Below are 7,058 nucleotides of genomic sequence, written 5' to 3'. Positions count from 1 at the left end.
GGAGGCAGGCTCCTGGGCTTCTGCTCTCCTTTAGAGGGTGTCTCCTGGGTAGGAGGATGGGAAGGAAGGGACACTTACTCCTGGCTCTTCCCTGATCTACCAATAAAATGTTATGGCTCAAGGATAAACAAAATAGAATCATGGACCCAGGGGAATTCTGTCTGTGTGGCCCTCTGCCAACTTGGGGGGAAGGGAGGAGAGATGTGGTCAAAATAAGACCATTTCTCTTACCATTTTAATGTGGTTTTTATCCAGTTCTGTGGTCCACACTAGTGTCAGGCTCATTCCCAATTTAGGGGTTTTTTCACAAAAGTTCTTGTCTGTGGATAGTTGTTAGTTGGATATTTTGTTGAAGGGACGTGAAATCTGGGACCTTCCCATTCAACATCTTGCTGTTGTCACTCTCCCCTCCTTGTTCTTTTTGACTAAAAGAAGCATCCGTCTGGTGCAGTGGCTAATGGCTATAATCACAGCCCTTTGGGAGGTCAGGGTGAGAGGACAGCTTTAGGCCAGGAGGTTGAGGCTGCAGTGAGCCATGATCATGCCACTGCACTACAGCCTGGACAATACAGTGAGACCCTATCTCTAGAAAAATAAATAAATAAAATAAAATAAAGCCTCATGGCTCCTTTTGGTCATTGTTACCTTTTTTTTTCCTCAAAAAAAGGTCACCTTTACCTTTTTTTTCCTCAAAAAAAGGTCATCTTTACCTTTTTTTTTCCTCAAAATCATCTTTACCTTTTTTTTTTTCTCAAAAAAAGGCCACCTTTACCTTTTTTAAAATCCTCTATTCATTTGGGTCTTACTTTATAGAACTTTTATAGTAGATTTGCTACATTTCCCTATTCACCTTTGGTTACTCTCCCTTCTTATATCTTATAAACATGTCATTTAAAATTTGAGGTAAATAGACAACGATTCAACTTTCCTGAGCTGTCTCCCATTTTATTTGAATTATTTCTTGGTTTTAAAAAATCTCCCTTCATTAGCCATAATCTTATTTGAGACTCAATTTCATGGGTCAAAACAATTTTTTTCCTTGAATTTTTTTAAAGTTTCCCCAAAGCCAGGGTATTTGCCTGACTCTATTCAGGGTTCCCTTTTCTGGCCATGATAAGAGCTTTGAACGCTCACAGTTTTTCATGTCACAGCATATTATTGATAATAGTCTCACAGGTGACACACTCTCACTGGTATACCATAATTTTCACAAAACTCAAATACATTTTTCCTGAAAATAAAACGTTGTAATCATTTTTAATTGCCACATATATTGGCTATATACTAGTTAGGCTTGCTCTCTACAATGTTTCTGGGGATATTGATAAACAAGCTATTGATTATGTGGCATTCTGTGCTACTTTTGCTAACACCAATCTTTCTCTCTCACTTAAGAAAACATACTTGTAAGAACATGGAAGCAATGATATCATTGAGATAACCTTGACTACACTCAAATGTATGTATTTTTAGAAGGCAGATCATGTGCAAATTTAGTGCTTTCACTATTAGTAATAAATTACTTGCAACACACTCCATGTGTCAAAACCAAGCTGAGAAATAGTCCAGGTGCATTCTCCTGAGGTTCCTATCCCCCTCCACACTATCAACTAGCTTTTTTACTCCGTCAAAATTAAGTCCAGGCTTCGCTTGATTTTCATTATGAGGACAGTGAGTAATTTATCTGATCAGGATGGTCCAAGTAAACTGCCTTGACAAATAACCTGCCTTTGTACAATTCAGGCACCTTTCCATATCCACCATTCGGCTCAGTAGTCTGTAACATTATACAGTCATATTATTTCTAATATTGGTAGTATTTTAGTATTCTGTTTCTATGAGCCTTTTAAATTCATGGCAATGAAATTGCATGACATCATATAGCAGAGTAAAGACATAAAAGTTTCGTAACCTTTTAATTTAAAATAAGTTGATCTAAAATAAATTCAAGCTAAACACAAAATTGTCTGTGAAAGGTATTTTTTTTAAATTGAAACAATGATTACTGAATTGAAAACTGTTAGCTCATTAGACAATGCACTGAGTGATGAAAGCACCAAGGACAACCAGGCCTGAAAGAAAGGAAAGGAGAGGGGAGGGGAGGAGAGGAGAGATGAGGGGAGGGAAGGAGAGGAGAGAGGAGGGGAGGGGAGGGGAGGGGAGGGAAAAAGGAAAGGAATAAAGGGAAAAGAAAGGAAAGGAAGGGAGGGGGAAGGAAAGGAAAGGAAACAAAATTACATAAGAAGGGGAATTTGGGGAGTTCTGAGAAGGCTATCCATTCATACAGATTATGCCTAAACTAGAATTATTTTTTCTTTTTAATTAAGAACCATTTAGAATGAACAATTTTTCCATTCTACAGCTGCTTGTATTATAATTTCTAGAAAGTGGTACCTTAAAGCCAATCTATTTCTTACACAAAATATTGTATTTTCTTATTATTTTAAATTTAAAAATTATTAAATTTTCTTTCTATTTCAGGACTGCTGACACAGCTTTAGAAATCTATTCTATACTCCCAAATCCTCCCTGTAACTAGAATATAATCTTTAGCAAGATGGCGGCCACAACTGCCCCCACTGCATGCTTGTGGCATCAAGAAAGGGAAGGGGGTGGAGGCCCAGAACACTAGGGGGACTTCTACCCATGTCAGGGTAGAGGTAAGGGAATCCAAGAAGGGAGTGGGTGAGACTTGTAGACAGGAGTAAGGGAGAGTCACTAGAACAGGACCTCTACACCTTCTTTGGGCAGCCAGGTGAGAGGTGCCCGGCCAGCGAGTCCAGGTACCCCAATCAGCATTAGGGTGTCCTGCAGAAAGCATATTATGAAGGAAAGACAGGAATGAGTGGCATCCTTGGAACTATCTGGTGGGAGTCAAACTGCATCGGCAGAGGGGATATGGCAAGTCCAGCATCCAGTTGAGCAATTAAGGGAGATCATGAGAGCAGCGTCCAGCCGTGGATAGGGGGCAGTCTCACCATGGATAGGGGGCAGTCTCACCATGGATAGGGGGCAGTCTCACCATGGATGGGGGCAGTCTCACCATGGATAGGGAGCAGTCTCACCATGGATGGGGGCAGTCTCACCATGGATAGGGGGCAGTCTCACCATGGATAGGGGCAGTCTCACCATGGATAGGGGGCAGTCTCACCATGGATAGGGGGCAGTCTCACCATGGATAGGGGGCAGTCTCACTATGGATGGGGGCAGTCTCACCATGGATAGGGAGCAGTCTCACCATGGATAGGTGAGACGGATGGGTGCGCCTCACCATGGATAGGGAGTCTCACCATGGATAGGGAGCAGTCTCACCATGGATAGGGGGCAGTCTCACCATGGATAGGGGGCAGTCTCACCATGGATAGGGGGCAGTCTCACCATGGATGGGGGCAGTCTCACCATGGATAGGGAGCAGTCTCACCATGGATAGGTGAGACGGATGGGTGCGCCTCACCATGGATAGGGAGTCTCACCATGGATAGGGAGCAGTCTCACCATGGATAGGGGGCAGTCTCACCATGGATAGGGGGCAGTCTCACCATGGATAGGGGGCAGTCTCACCATGGATGGGGGCAGTCTCACCATGGATAGGGGGCAGTCTCACCATGGATAGGGGGCAGTCTCACCATGGATAGGGGGCAGTCTCACCATGGATGGGGGCAGTCTCACCATGGATAGGGGGCAGTCTCACCATGGATTGGGGCAGTCTCACCATGGATAGGGGGCAGTCTCACCATGGATGGGGGCAGTCTCACCATGGATAGGGGGCAGTCTCACCATGGATAGGGAGCAGTCTCACCATGGATAGGGGGCAGTCTCACCATGGATGGGGGTAGTCTCACCACGGATAGGAGGCAGTCTCACCATGGATGGGGGCAGTCTCACCAATGGATAGGGGGAAGTCTCACTATGGATAGGGGGCAGTCTCACCATGGATGGGGGCAGTCTCACCATGGATAGGGGGCAGTCTCACCATGGATGGGGGCAGTCTCACCATGGATAGGGAGCAGTCTCACCATGGATAGTGGGCAGTCTCACCATGGATAGGGGGCAGTCTCACCATGGATAGGGGCAGTCTCACCATGGATAGGGGGCAGTCTCACTATGGATGGGGGCAGTCTCACCATGGATAGGGAGCAGTCTCACCATGGATAGGTGAGACGGATGGGTGCGCCTCACCATGGATAGGGAGTCTCACCATGGATAGGGAGCAGTCTCACCATGGATAGGGGGCAGTCTCACCATGGATAGGGGGCAGTCTCACCATGGATAGGGGGCAGTCTCACCATGGATGGGGGCAGTCTCACCATGGATAGGGGGCAGTCTCACCATGGATAGGGGGCAGTCTCACCATGGATGGGGGCAGTCTCACCATGGATAGGGGGCAGTCTCACCATGGATTGGGGCAGTCTCACCATGGATAGGGGGCAGTCTCACCATGGATGGGGGCAGTCTCACCATGGATAGGGGGCAGTCTCACCATGGATAGGGAGCAGTCTCACCATGGATAGGGGGCAGTCTCACCATGGATGGGGGTAGTCTCACCATGGATAGGAGGCAGTCTCACCATGGATGGGGGCAGTCTCACCAATGGATAGGGGGAAGTCTCACTATGGATAGGGGGCAGTCTCACCATGGATAGGGGGCAGTCACACCAATGGCAAAGGAGGGGCAGTTGACAGTAACCAGGGCTTGATTGTGAAGAGTGGACAAGTGGCTGAAGGTTGGTGAAGGGATGCTCAGCAAGCCAGGTTTGGCCACTCAGTGGGTGACCAAAATGACCCTGTGGTGGAAATTGTCAGTGACTTCAGTGCTGAGTAATCAGTGAATAGGTCTCAAGAAGCAACATGTCGATGTGGAATGTTGGGCCACCTGGAGCAGTGAAAGACAGCAGGCAAACTGGGGCTTGGAAAATGGCTCTGGGGACATAAAAGGAGTTGAATGGACTTGGCAGTAGCAGGCTTGGAGCTGCTTGATTGCAGAGCAATGACAGGCCAAAATGGAAGAGGAGGACCAGGAGAACTCAGAACTAAGCAGTAATGGCTGCAGACACTGTGCACTGGAGGATGTTGTAGATACAAAAGTGTGATCTTGGAGGTGGTCCAGTGAAGTCAGAGTTTCAGGTTTTGTCCATCCCAGATGGCTGCCCAGCACAACTGAGTTTTCCAGGAGGTGCAGGCCATAGAAACTGTGGTGGAGATGGCCTACTAGGCAAATGCCAGCTAGCGATTAGTCAAGGTTGGTGGGCCAGTCTCCATGGCTATCCTGGGTGTTAACGATGAAGGTGTCTTTCAGCAGGTAGAGAAGTCTATGTTTGGTCCAAGAGGGCATGAAGTAGTCACTGCAGATATGATGGGGCAGGGGTCCTCATAATGCTGATACAAGGTGCACAGGCAGTGCCTGGGCCCAAAGTGTGTCTGTGACATGAAGGTAGAGAAACTTTTGTGCACGAGGCAGCTCCTCATAGACCAGATAGACTCAAGCTGGGGTTAAGGGCTAGATGAGTGTTGCCTCTGTCCTGTGAAGATGGAAGGTGTGTAAACCCACTGGAGCACACCTAAATGTCTCAGTAGCTCTCTTTCTTCCTTTGTGGTAGGTACCTCATCCACTTTCAGCCCTGGTTGTAAGGAGGCTCATGCTGGATTGTGCTGCTTGCCAGGCCATAAACAGCCATTGTGACAGAGCACAGGAATAGCTTCTGTCACGTCTGCCTGCTCTGGGCCCAGAGTCCCACCTGACTGTGCTTCCTGGAGAAGCTTGACAGGATCTTTAAGTAATGAAATCAATCTTCCCATCTTTGGAGATAGCTGCCAGCTGTTGTATTCTTGGCCTGTGAATTGTAGACCCTTCCTGTTTAGTACGCACACTACAGCCAGGTGGCACCTTTCCTGTTGGGCCCCTGCATCAGGTGTTTGAGCAGGCTTCGAATTTCTGCTTGTGTCAAAGGGCCTACAGTAGTACCCCCTTATTCAAGGTTTTGTTTTCCACGTTTTCAGATACCCAACTTCAACCACAGTCCGAAAATTTTTAATGGAAAATCTACAAATAAACAATTCATAAATTTTAAGTTGATCTTGGAGGTGGTCCAATCAAGCTAGAGTTTCAGGTTTTGTCCGTTTCAGATGGCTGCCAAGTGCAAGTAGGGCTCTTGAGTGTTTCCAGGAGGTGTGGCTGTGAGTTGTCTGATGAAATCTTTTGCCATCCTGCTCCGTCCCACCCAGGACATAAGTCATCACTTTGTCTGGAGGATCCACACCATGCACTCCCTGCCCATCAGTCACTTAGAAGCCGCCGTGGTTATCAGATGGACTGTCGCGGTATCACGGTGCTTGCATTCCAGTAACCCTTATTTTACTTGACAGTGGTCCCAAAGCACAAGAATAGTGATGCAGACAACTTGGATATGCCAAAGAGAAGCTGTAAAGTGCTTCCGTTACGTGAAAAGGTGCAAGTTCCTGACTTAATAAGGTAAAAAACAGAAAAACAAAAATCCTCATATGCTTCTATGAAGCGTAAGAAACCCTCATAGGTTTCTAAAGATTTAAGGTAAGAATGCATCTTCTATCCATAAGAATTTTCTTAGTCTGTTTTCTGTGGTCATAACAGAATAGACAGGCATAAGGGAGAGTCACCAGAACAGGACACTGAGTAATTTATAAAGAAGAGAGGTTTACTTTGGCTTACAATTCTGGAGGCCTAGGAGTCAAAGATCTGCCCACTATATCTGGTCAGCTTCCAGTGAGGCCTCTGCCACGTCACAGCATGGCAGAGAAGTGGAAAAGGAAGTGAGTGTGCCAAAGGGAGCCAAGGCAAGGAAGAACCTCACTTTGTAACAACCAGCTCTGACAGTTACTAACCCAGTCCTGCTAGACAGAGTTCTTGCTTTGGGATCTGGGATTCGTTCTTCCTCACCCTCGCTGTTTGCGGAGGTGGCAGCTGCTTTCTTAGCTGTGTCCAGGTGGTGACTGGCAATGCCTGTGGTGCTGCTGGGGGTAATCTGGTGCACTCAGGATGATCACACCACAGCTCACAGGCCTCCAGGTCAGCCAGGTGCAGAG

This window comes from Pan troglodytes, chromosome 3 (genome assembly GCF_028858775.2).
Source record: "Pan troglodytes isolate AG18354 chromosome 3, NHGRI_mPanTro3-v2.0_pri, whole genome shotgun sequence".
Lineage (NCBI taxonomy): Eukaryota > Metazoa > Chordata > Mammalia > Primates > Hominidae > Pan > Pan troglodytes.
Note: the sequence above shows the minus strand (reverse complement) of the source record.